This window comes from Manis pentadactyla, chromosome X, assembly GCF_030020395.1.
Source record: "Manis pentadactyla isolate mManPen7 chromosome X, mManPen7.hap1, whole genome shotgun sequence".
Classification (NCBI taxonomy): Eukaryota; Metazoa; Chordata; class Mammalia; order Pholidota; family Manidae; genus Manis; species Manis pentadactyla.
In genome coordinates, this window is record NC_080038.1 from 142,037,549 (window position 1) to 142,051,011 (window position 13,463).

The 13,463-nt window shown below is 45.2% G+C and overlaps 1 protein-coding gene across 1 annotated transcript in view; it reads right to left on the reverse strand.

Annotated features, from left to right (window-relative positions):
- The window catches only part of LOC130681892 (iduronate 2-sulfatase), a 77,887-nt gene that overhangs the window by 39,337 nt on the left and 25,087 nt on the right, over window positions 1–13,463 (reverse strand). The gene's annotated exons all lie outside the window — the stretch shown is intronic.

Consider the following 13,463-nt stretch of genomic DNA (forward strand, 5'->3'; position numbering starts at 1 on the left):
ACTGTGAGGTATTATCTGAGATTTTACTCTACTTGCTGGTGACAAAGTAGCCTGCTGCAGTTTCATAGATGCTGGCACTACTGGGTCAAATGCAGGACTACCAGGTCAGAGACAAAGGACAGAAGCTCCCTGGAGACATGCAAAAACTTGAGAGACCCATGAACAATTGCCTCCCCACAGCAACCTTGTTCATGTTCATAGCACATGTGGAAAATGTTCATGGTCGGACACCATGCAATCACCCCGAGGGCCCATGGAATTAAGCCAGAGCACAGGAACTGGGGACTCAGCTTCCAACCACCTCATGGGTTGTACTCTCTGAGCCTTAGTTTCCCTTTCTGCAAATTGTGGACCGAAGAACCTGACAATGAAGGTTCCTTTCAGCTCTGGCTTTCTATGACTTACACTTAACTGTGGCATTTGGGGTTGCTGTAAACAGGCAAGGCACGGCAGTCTACAGCAGTGCAATAGTCCTGAGCAAGCTACATTATGCCATTGGAAACCCAAAATACTAACAGGAACTCGGGGGCACAAAATCCCTAAGGTTAGACCTGAGCACTCCCTGGATTACACAACACTAATTTGAGATTGCGGCCGCCAAAAGCTCTGTGAAGTGTTCATTGGTAGATGAGCAGATGCAGATTTAAAATCCTGCACTGGCTGTCTTCTTTTATCCTATATCCTTTAAGGGAGCTAAATTTGACACTGACCAGCCTAGACCTAATTCGGGAGGAAAATCTGTTGCATGGGCATGAATGCAAGAACTGCTTCATGAGATGGTACATAGCACTGTTCAGAATGGAACTACTGTTTATGTGAAAAACTGGGAATTGACAAAATCTTTTACATATCGTTACAGACAGATATGAAAAGGTGCTCACCCTCAGGTAATCAGGGGAATGCAAAGTAACCAAAAATGAGGTGTTTTATGCTTGTCAGATTGGCAGAAACTACTAAATATTTACAAGAATGTGCAGAAATAGGAATTCAATCACTGTTGGTGGATGTGCAAATGGGTGTAAACACTTTGGGGAGCAATTTGACAGCACTTTGTAAAGTTAAATATCCACATACTCTGTGACACAGAAACTCCACTTTTAGGTATCTTGTCACCCACGAGTACAGGGAGACATGTGCAAGGATGCTCATTGTTCACCATTATAGTGAAAACAGTGTAAATGATGCCTCCGTAGAGAAATGGAAACAAACTGTAGTTCATTCCTATAGTGAACTAATACATGGTACTTAATCATGCTCGGGACCCATCACTCTAACCAACATAATAACTCTTATTTTGTTGATTTGCATGCAGCGGCATGAGGTGGCCGTCTCAGCTTCTAGTTCAGTTGCTGTGTCCCCTGAAAGAAATATTCTTCTCTTGGATAATAAGTTTCCAAAATAGCAGAAACCAGAGTTATAAGAATGAGAAGCAAAATGAAGGATGTCTGCAAGTGGGTCATTACCTAACATCCTCCCCATGGCCTCTTAGTTCTTAGCCCCATGTATCGTGGCATGGGAGAAATTAGTTTGACCAAAAGACACCTGTCCCACAGAACACTTTTTAACAGCTTTGCAAACTACTGCTTTTAACTGTGAGGAACTGTGAAGTGTCTGAGATTTTACTCTACTTGGTAGTCACAAGGTACCCTGATGCAGTTTTGTGGATGATGGCAGAAAATGCAAGACTTTACATGCTTTATGCTGATTACTGACCTGAGTTCAGAGTGTACAACACATCTTGTGGGACAGTACCCCAAACTCATAGGGCGTTTTCTCCTTCGTGGTCTCATAACTAGGTTATCGACAGAGGGTTTCATCATTCTATTAAGTCAACCTCCTTTGAGTTTTGAGGTGTAATTGACAAATAAAATGGTAAGATATTTAATGTGTATATGTAGTGATTTGATATGTGTATACATGGTGAAAAGATTCCCCCCACCTCATTAGTTAAGACATCCTCCTTAATTAATAGATAAATATATTCACTCTTTTTTATGAAAACATTTAAATTCTACTCCGCTAACAAGTATCCATTATACAATACAGTGTTATCAGCTAGAGTCACTATGTTTTACATTAGATCCTCACACTTTATTCATCTCATAGCTGAAAGTTTGTATCCTTTTACCAACCTCTCCCTGTGTCTCCCATCCCAAACTCTGGCAACTACTTTTCTATTCTGCTTCTATTTCTATGAGTTTGACTTAGTTTTCTTTTTTTAGGTTCCACATATAAGTGTATTTGTTTTTCTTGGTCTGGCTAATTTCACTCAGCATAATGCTTTCAAGGTCCATCCATGTTGCTGCCAATAGCAGGATGTCCTTCTTTCTAATGGCTGAATAATATTTCACTGTAGCATATATACACATCCTTTTATCCACTCATTCCTTGACGGATACTTCGGCTGTTGCCATGGCTTGGCTCTTATGTATAATGCTGCAATGAACACGGGGGCGCAAGTATCTCCTCAATACTCTATCTTCACTTCCTTTGGATATGTACCCAGAGTTGGGATTGTTGGATCATATGTAGCTCTGTTTAGGCCAACTTTTTCTGGGTGCTGTGGCGCATGGTAAAACCAGTGAAACCAGCTGGCCTCAGTCCCCTGTTTTACTTCTACTGGAGTAATGTGAGTCCCCTTCATGGAGGCCATGTTATGTGACATACAGTGGTGGCACATAAGGTATTCAACAAACCTATGGATAGTTAGGCTAGCAGAGGTGTGGGGGGCAGGAAAGCAAATCCAATCCAGAGGGAGAATCTGTTCCAGTAAAGAAATAAAATCACTGCCCATTACACAATAGAAGGGATCCAATGTGATCCGCCTGTCTCATGGCGTCTGGATGCTACCTGTAGGTCATGATACCATTTCAGGGACCAAGGGCTGGAGGCTGTTGCTGGCAAATTGGGTACTCACGCAGCAGTGATCATCAGTAGCCCGTATTATGGAGCTCTACATGGCTTTCATCACTGCCCCCGTGGCCAGGACACGTGGGCCCAGCAATCAAGCACAGGATGATGGGGAAAGTCTTACGGACCTAATTATTTAGCACCTCTTCTATGAAAAAGAGAAACTTTCAGTGAATATTCACATGCAAGACAGATGTTATCAAAAGCTATTTTATGTCAATTCACCTACTTCTTTCCCAAATTTCCTTGTTGTCAATCCTGCAAACCTGCTCCTTCCAAGACCCTGACCATCCAGCTCAACAGCAGCCTCTGCCAGGTATCAGCATAGAGCCTTGCCACAGCCTCCCTTTATTTCTGGGCAAATGGAACGACTTTCAGGCCAAGGGGACAATCAGTTCTGCTGCTCAAAGTTCTGCCCACTAAGAAGACTTCCCTTGCCTCCTATCCTGTTCATCACTTGTGAGTGGAGCTAGAAAGCTGCAGCAGTCCCCTTACTCTGAAGAGAGAAATATTGTCTTCTTTTCCTCAGATCACTGATGCTTCTGGATGAGCTGCAGGCTTTTCGCTACCAGTATAACAATGAAGTCAATACAGAGGACGGCAGAAGAGGGGCACAGGAAAAACCTGGGTTCCCCAATGACATCACTGAGCCAACCACAAACTTGACCCATATTTGAACTTCCGATTATGCAAGATAATTACTTGCCTGATAGTTTTAACTGCTTTGCATTAGCGTTTCTGTTTCTAGTAGCAAAATGCCTCCTGACTAATACAGTTGTCCATCCTGTCTCACAATGAAGGATAACGCAACGTGTACCATTTGATCACATAGCCCAGATTCAATGCTAGCAATAGAAAAAGCCCTAAATTTGAACACAACACAGATATAACTATATTACAGAGATCCATGTTAAGCATTTGTTGAACGAATGAATGAGCAAATAGGTAAATAAATGTTTTCAACAGCTATTGCTTTAAGCACATATCTCTGTTCCTCACTGTGTTAGTTAGGGATTAGCTGTAGATAACTGGAACTCATTCTAGTCAATTCAAGCAAAAACGAATTAAATACAGGGGAACAGGTGAGTAGGAAAGGCTGGAGGAGCAGGATCTCAGCTGGGTCTGGTTGGGGGGGAAATATTTTCCTCTACCCATCAAGGTTCTACTAAGTGGGCCTAAAAATTAAATCGACGTGAGACGGATGAACCAGAGAAGGTCAAACTGAATTACGTAGAAGGGGGAGTCCACAGACAGTGGGGCACAAGGAGGCCTGGCTGTCACCCCGGGCTAAGGAGCAGGTGGCGGGGCCTGGCCCTTCACAGGGAAGGAGGGCAATTCACCGGAAGATGAGAAAGAGAAAGAGTAAAGGTCTGATGAGCAAGTGCTCGCGGGGCCACACGGCAACAACGGGACCTGTATACAAGAGGAATTTCAGCAGACTTTGCTGGGCTCCTCCCTGTCTACCACCCCAGTGCTTCTTGTAATGGAGTCTTCTAGAGCAACAGCTCTCTTGCAGGGGCAGGTCCTCTAGCTAAACTCTTTTCAGGCACTCGGGGAAGGTCAAAGGTTCTTTCTGAATATTCTGGGCCTTCCTGTTTTCAGTTCCTAAATAATCTGCATGCCAAAGTGGCACATTTCAGGGCGGCCTGCCCTCGGCCACTCTGTGACTTCCTAGATCACCCCATTTGGTCACAGCAGCCCGAGGGACTAAGGGAGGGGGGCAAGGGCGCTGCCGGGAGGCGGACACTTGGAGAGGGTCTCCATGTCCAAGCGATGTCGCCCAGAAGCTTGGGGAGCGGCTTGTGCTCTCAGAAGCACAAGGCTGCACCTGACCTCATTGTGGCCGGCGTGGGGTGACGTTCGCTGGGGTACCCAGAGCAGGCAGGCTCTAGGTGGCCAAACATCTGCTAGTCTGTTTGGAACACTCAGACGTGGGAGAATGTGAGGTGGGTGCCGACGGTCTCTGATACAATAGGACTCAGCCTGCAGTGAAGCAGCCAATATATGCCGCAGAACAATATATGCCGAAGCCCAGAATCCAGTGATCAAAAGGGAAGGTGCCAGAGCAGACCGAATCAGGAGCGGGAGGTCAGAAACCCGAGGGAGCAGAAGCCAAACTACTCCGCCACAGGGAGGAAACTGGGCTCCGGGATGGAGGCAGGCCGCCAAGGGGTGGGGGGGCTGGAGCCGAGTGTCTGGGGCAGCTGTATGGAAAGGGCCAACGCAGGTGGTCCCCAGGCCAGCACGTCTTGGGCAGTGAGAAGAGGCTCTATGGGGAGGAAATGGCAACTAAAGACAAGTGCATTGTCATCTGCAGAGGGACGAGATCTGGAGGCAAGCAGAGCTCAAGGGGAGCGTGCTAAGCACAGCAGAGGCACGGGGTCACCCGAGAACACGTCGGCACTGGGGGCCACCGTGGGTCTTGAGGGGCTGTGGCTAGCACCGAGGTCGAGGAGCTGCAGGAGCTCTCCCGCCCTGCTCGGCACAGCCCAACTCTGCGGACAATGTGACCCCAGGGGCAAGACTACAGGACTCTCTGTTTGGGCCCAACTCTGGTGTGAGCAACACCGACCAAGCAGCAGGAGCAGATGAGCCGATGGAAGAGACCAAGCGGGGTGGCTTGGCGGGGGAGGGGCACGCGGGGAGAACGGGTGAGAGTAGGCTGACCCGCTCGTTGGGACCGCCACCCCCGGGAGGCACAGGACCCCCGGGACCCAACCGCCGTGGGCGGTCTTGGTGGTAGCCACGCTAGGACTAAACAGGGCCTGGCCCTTGAGCAAAGCAGAGAAGGCAGCAACAGTACTCCCCCACCTCTAGGGGTGGGAGTGGGCACGGGATCATGGATTCCCAGCCCAGCTGGGTCCCGGCCTGTGAATGAAACTGGGTGCCTGGCAGCACATGGGAGCCCCCTCTGGGAACGCCAACCACACCGCACCAGGCTTCTCCCAAAGACTGAAGTGGGGTGCCCCACACCCCTCCCCTCCCCCACTCAGGGCCAGGGCTCCTCTACAGGCCGGCCGGGAGCCACCTTTGTGACATCACGTGGCAGCCAGAGGACGATGACCTAAGCAGCGGGTTGCCCCCCTACCAAGACTCTAGAATGTCATGGGCAGTATTCACTGGGCATCCCCGCTCTGAGCCAAGGCATTTCTGACTCAAGCGTTCTGGGGTTAGGTCTCAGGTAGAAAATGCTCCTGATCTAGATTACTTCCATGGCTAGCCAGAGTACCGACGAGGTACACAAAGCCAAGCCGGCCCTGGTAGGTGACGGAGAGCCGGACACAGGGGTCCCCCGATTCATGCCCGGATCCACGTTTGGGTTCCAGGGACACTGTGGAGCAGCACGGCGACCAAGCCGTAGGCCCACACCCAGGCACCACCAGCATGGGAGGCAGCAAGGACATTCTCAGGCTGCCCTTGCCAAGAAAGCTGTGGCTGATAGTACAGGATGACGCCTTCACGTCTGTGCACTGGAACGACCATGGAGATGCTGTGATCATCGAGCAAGACCTCTTCCAGAGGGAGATCCCTCACCGGAGTGGCTCGGACAGAATTTTTGAAATGGACAGCCTGACGTCTTCCATCCGCCAAAAGAACCTGTATGGATTCAGCAAAATACGCCCCGACGACCCTTGTGCGTGCTCTCCAGGGAACAAGAGGATGATGGTAAAGTAGAAAGTCCTTCCGTTCCCCGTGTTGTGTCACTCCCACCCCTCCCGAGTAGACCCGGGGGACCGTCACGCTCAGAGGGTTTAGCTCCTGAGGGTGACTTTTTTTCCTCGTGAGACGTTACTTACCGAGAGATGAGACGGTATGGATGGATCCTCAGGTTACACTACAGCCCCCTTAGAGATGACCTGCAGGTGTGACCACAGGCTGAGGCCAGTAACCCCAACTAGTGACAGTAACACCTTAACTGCTGCATTGCTGATCTTTAGCGTACTCAGGCCGTAAAGCCTAATCCAACTGGCCAGCAGTTTAAAAAAGATGTCTTCTCCAGAGTGAAATGAGACCATTTGGACCAGGGGAGTGGGGGTGGTGGTGCTGTGGGGATGGTGGGAAGGATGGGGAGAAGGTGACGGTGGGGGAAGGTGGGGAGGGAGGGCAGATGCTGGGGGCAGGTGGGGAAGAGGAAGTGGAGGGAGGGGGTTGGGGAAGAAGGAACATTCTCTCCTGGAATGACTGAAATAATTTTGTTTCAGATCTATTGCAACTCCAACATTCAGAGAGACAAGCCTCTGCTGGTGGAGAATATGGTCCAGAGAAGAGATTACCCGAGGAGCGCCACCCAGTCAGGGAGATGCGCTGCAGCTCCAGAAAAGCCGGTAGCCGCTGTAAAAAGTGGGATTAATCCCAGGGATGCAAGGATGGTACAACATTCGAAAATCCATCAACATCATACACCACATAAACAAAAAGAAAGACAAAAACCACAAGATCACGTCTAGAGATGCTGAAAAAGCATGCGACAAAATTCAACATCCATTCATGATAAAAACTCAGCAAAATGGGTAGAGAGGGCAAGTTCCTCAACATAATAAATGCCATATATGATAAACCCACAGCTAACATCATAATGAACAGCAAGAAGCTGAAAGCTTTTCCTCCAAGATCAGGAACAAGACAGCGATGCCCACTCTTCCCACTGTTATTTCACAGAGTACTGGAGGTCCTAGCCACAGCAACTAGACAAAACAAAGAAATACAAGGAATCCAGATTGGTAAAGAGGAAGTTAAACTGTCACTATTTACAGATGACATGATACTGTACATAAAAAACCCTAAAGACTCCACTCCAAAACTACTAGAACTGATATAGGAATACAGCAAAGTGGCACGATACAAAATTAACACACAGAAATCTGTGGCTTTCCTATACACTAACAATGAACTAATAGAAAGAGAAATCAGGAAAACAATTCCATTCACAACTGCATCAAAAAGAATAAAATATCTAGGAATAAGCCTAACCAAGGAAGTGAAAGACCTATACCCTGAAAACTATAAGACACTCTTAAGAGAAATTAAAGAGGACACTAACAAATGGAAACTCATCCCATGCTCTTGGCTAGGAAGAATTAATATAGTCAAAATGGCCATCCTGCCCAAAGCAATATACAGATTTGATGCAATCCCTATCTAATTACCAACAACATTCTTTAACGAACTGGAACAAATAGTTCAAAAATTCATATGGAAACAACAAAGACCCCGAATAGTGAAAGTAATCCTGAGAAGGAAGAATAAAGAGGGGGGGGATCTCGCTCCCCAACTTCAAGCTCTACTACAAAGCCATAGTAGTCAAGACAATTTGGTACTGGCACAAGAACAGAGCCACAGACCAGTGGAACAGAATAGAGACTCCAGACATTAACCCAAACATATATGGTCAATTGATATATGATAAACGAGCCATGGACATACAATGGGGAAATGACAGTGTCTTCAACAGATGGTGCTGGCAAAACTGGACAGCTACATGTAAGAGAATGAAACTGGATCACTGTCTAACACCATACACAAAAGTAAATTCAAAATGGATCAAAGACCTGAATGAAAGTCATGAAACCATAAAACTCTTAGAAAAAACCATAGGCAAAAATCTCTTGGACATAAACATGAGCGACTTCTTCATGAACATATCTACCCGGACAAGGGAAACAAAAGCAAAAATGAACAAGTGGGACTACATCAAGCTGAAAAGCTTCTGTACAACAAAGGACACCATCAATAGAACAAAAAGTTACCCTACAGTATGGGAGAATATATTCGTAAATGACAGATCCAATAAAGGCTTGACATCCAAAATATATAAAGAGCTCACTCACCTCCACAAACAAAAAGCAAATACTCCTATTAAAAAATGGGCACAGGAGCTGAGCAGACAGTTCTCCAAAGAAGAAATTCAGGTGGCCAACAGACACATGAAAAGATGCTCCACATCGCTTGTCTTCAGAGAAATGCAAATTAAAACCACAATGAGATATCACCTCACACCAGTAAGGATCACCACCATCCAAAAGACAAACAACAACAAATGTTGGCGAGGATGCCGAGAAAGGGAAACTCTCCTACACTGCTGGTGGGAATGTAAATTAGGTCAACCATTGTGGAAAGCAGTATGGAGTTTCCTCAAAATGCTCAAAATAGACATACCATTTGACCCAGGAATTCCACTTCTAGGAATTTACCCTAAGAATGCAGCATTCCAGTTTGAAAAAGACAGATGCACCCCTATGTTTATCGCAGCACTGTTTACAATAGCCAAGAAATGGAAGCAACCTAAGTGTCCATCAGTAGATGACTGGATAAAGAAGATGTGGTGCATATACACAATGGAATTATTCAGCCACAAGAAGAAAAGAAATCCTACCATTTGCGGCAACATGGATAGAGCTAGAGGGTATTATGCTCAGTGAAATAAGCCAGGCAGAGAAAGATAATTACCAAATAATTTCACTCATATGTGGAGTAGAAGAACAAAGAAAAACCTGAAGGAACAAAACTGCAGCAGAATCACAGAATCCAAGAATGGACTAACAGGTACCAAAGGGAAAGGGACTGGGGAGGATGGGTGGGAAGGGAGGGATAGGGGCAGGGAAAAAGAAAGAGGGCATTACGATTAGCATGTATAATGTGGGGGGGGGCATGGGGAGGGCTGTGCAACACACAGAAGACAAGTAGTGATTCTACACCATCTTACTATGCTGATGCTGAAGGACAGTGACTGTAATGGGGTTTGTGGGGGGACTTGGTGAAGGGGTGAGGCTAGTAAACATAATGTTCTGCATGTAATTGTAGATTAATGGTAACAAAATAATAATAATAATTACAGTTCAGGATGGACTAATTATCTCAAGCTGTTGCCACTTTCATCAGAAGAGTATTTACCTTCTGAAAAATGCCACCAAAAAAAAAAAAAGGCAAACAGGTCAGGTCAGAAGTGATCACTGTGTAGACTTAGTCTCATGGTCGTCTAAGAAGACACATTACAGTTAGTGAGCAAACCCCGTACACTCACCATACTCACCCGTTCCAATACCCATCCCAGCAAGTTTGATGCAACGTACAAATGCCTGAACACTGGGATGTCTGCACTACATAATTGTTGACCATGAGATGTTTCTTAACCACACATATTTCACTGCTCTAACCCTAGGTAGATTGTGAACTCACTTCAAAATCTAGAACTAGGAGGTTCCAGCAGCTACCAGAGACATGGCTTATTAGTTCAAAATTATGTACACATAAGTCAAAAATATTAAATCTCTAAATAAAGATCCTGGAAAGCATTCAGAAATGGCTTGTAACAGGTAATTGTTTAAGCTATACCAATCAAAGACAGTCTCAGAGCCACACAAATGCAGAAGCCCAGCAGTCCCCTGAGGTGGAAATTCTATTGGACCAACCCACCAAAATGGTCGCTTTAAAAGACCCCAAATTTCTCCAACGTAAAAACGTCACATATTCTTCCTTAGTTTCTGTCCTTTTTATTCAACCGCAGCAGACAAACAAAGCTGTTGACTGCACCCTGTTCCTTCAAGTCAAATAAGCCAAATAACTAAGTGGACAACCAGAGCCAAGTGCTAAGTTTGGAGACAAATGCAAAAAATTTACAAATTGGCCCCACACAAATATGTATTAAGAGTCATAATGTAGAATTGTTAACATAAATTAATATTCATATTCCCAATATCCCAAAACAAGGTATATTACTGAGTAGCACAAAGATTCCAAACAAGTTAATTTTAAAGATTTTATAATTGGCCACCCTCAATTTCAAACAGCTTAGGCAACAAATATGTACCATATGAAACAGGGCAGTGTACTATTGAAAAGACAAAAAATAGCAAGTGCTGGTGAGGATGTACAGAAATGGAAACCTTCCTACACTGTTGGTAGGAATTTAAATTCGTGCAACCACTGCGGGAAGTATGATGGGGATTCCTCAAAAAACTAAAAATTGAAATACCATTTGACCCAGTAATTCCACTCCTAGGAATTTAACCAGAGAAAACAACATCCCCGATCCAAAAAGACATATGCACCTCTAGGTTTATCACCACTATGTGGAATAGCCAAGATATGGAAGCAAGCTAAATGCCCATTAATAGATGAATGGATAAAGAAGAGGTGGTACATAGACACGATGGAGTATTACTCAGCCATAAAAAGAAAATTAATCCTGCCATTTGCAACAATATGGATGGATCTAGAGGGTATTACGCTCAGTGAAATAAGCCAGGCAGAGAAAGATAAATACCATGTGATTTCACTTATTTCTGGACTATAAAAACAAAGCAAGATAAAATGAACAAAGCAGGAGTGCACTCACAGACATTTGAGAAGTGACTAGTGGTGACCAAGGGAGAGGGGTTGGGGTGGGTGGGTGAGGAAGTTGAGGGGGATAAATGGGCACGATAATTCCCAATCACAGTATAAGTTGGTCACGGGACTGTAGTACAGCATGGAGAATATAGTCAATGATTCTGCAAAATCTTTCTATGTTGATAGATAGTAACCACACTAGAGGAGGTGAGCATTTAATAATGTGGGTGACTGGAACCACTGTGTTGTACATTTGAAAGATTGTGTATCAGTGATACTTACATTTTTAAACAAGGGGAAAAAAAGCAGTATACTCCTAAATTTGAATTAGAAATATCACTATGAACTCTTGATAAATTATCTCCAAAAAAAAAAAAAGGATTTCCTAGCTCTGTCCATTACAAAAGCCTATAAACAATGACCAACCCATTAGCAATGGGCATGCTGGCACAGACTGTGGTCTCTAAATCCCATTTCCTATTACAAGAAACCAGCATCTTTGGGAAGAAAACATACCAGGTCTGGGGCAGGAAATATGTAAGATGAGCCTAAAACATCAGTCCATAGCAAAAAGCAAGGAAGCTTTCAGAAACTACCAGAGCACCAAGGAGCCAGCTGAAATGGGCGCCCACTGGACAACTCTGGGACAGTTTGGGCATCAGAATAAACGATGCTAGTAACAGACTACAACTCGTTTACTAAAATAAGAATTCACGCATATATACTGAAAAGAAAAAAGAAAATCAGACAAAGCTTCTTCCTGCGGCAGAACGCTAATTACGTAATGCCAATTCATATAGAAAAACCAAATGAAACTTTTATCACGGTTTTGCAACCATCAAACAGTAACATTTGATTCTGGCTTACTAAAGCTAGTAGCTCAAACTTTGATGAAAGAAAAGACATTAAGGAGATCTTAAAGTATCATCTCCTCACATATTATTTATCAATTAGAAGGAAAAAGTAGTAACTGCAGAGTGGAGAAACCTGGCAGATACTATCGTAACCAAGGGATCAGTGTTGAAGTCAGTATTCTCGTTATCTATTGTTGCCTAACTTCTACAAAAGGGAATGGCTTAAAACAATTTATTACTATGTTTGATGGTTCTGCAGATTGAGTGGGCTCAGCTGAGATCGCCCACACAGTTACAGTCAGATGTTGTGTGGGACTTATTTTCATCTGAAGGTTCAGTATCAGTTTGGTTAAATATCCAACATGGCTTCATACTCAGTTTCCTGGGGGCTGGAATGGCCGGAACGGTTGGGTGGTAGCCAGGCATCTCTCACCAAGCCGCTAACCTGAGCTTCCTTACAGGTTGCAGGTCTCAGTCAGACTTCTTGTGGCGGCTGCCTACGCCTAGAGGGAGCATTTCAAAGGAACAAACATTCTGAAGACAGCATTCCAAGAAACCAAGTCAGAAGCTGCAAGGCTTCTTTAAGCCTAGCAGAAGAAACACGGTCACATATGCCTCATTCTATCAGTTACCAAAAAATCACAAAGCCAATGGACACTCAATGAGAGGAATATGTGAAGCCATGAAACTTGGTGATACGGTTCACTGAGGAGCTTAGAGACTCATCATCAGTGATGACAAATATGTGCCAGTGATATGTGATCTATAATAGGAAACAGATATTTGGTTTGTGACCCCTGTTCCTGGCACACAGCTCCTAAATCCCTTGGAATTTTCAAAGTAAAGAGAACAATAAAGGTGTCTTTTGTTGCTTAACCAGGTGACTTTGTACCGCAGCTAAGGATGGGAGCTGGTTGCCAGTGGAATCAAACATGTAATTGAGAGGGTTGGAACTTCCAGTCCCAAACCACTACCCCCATCTCTGTGGGAAGGGAGGGGCTGTAGGTTGAGTGCAACCAACAGAGGCCAATGATTTAATCAATCATGCCTACGAAATGAAGCCTTAAAACCCCCAAAGATGGAGTTGAGAAAGCGTCCAGGTCAGTGAACATGTGGCGATTTGGGGAGAGTGGCATGCTCTGAGCGCACAGAAGCTGTACACCCTCGGCCACAGTGTGCCCTATGCGTCTCTGCCATCCGTTGTCCCTGAGTTATACCCGTTTATAATAAACCAATCCTCTAGTAAGACAATCACTCTACAGGGACTGGGGGGCGTCCTTACCCCACTGCTAACACAGGGCCTGCAAGTGAGCACAGGACCAGGGAGTGCCTGGGAATCATTTGTCAGGGAGCAGGGGTCTTAACTGCCAG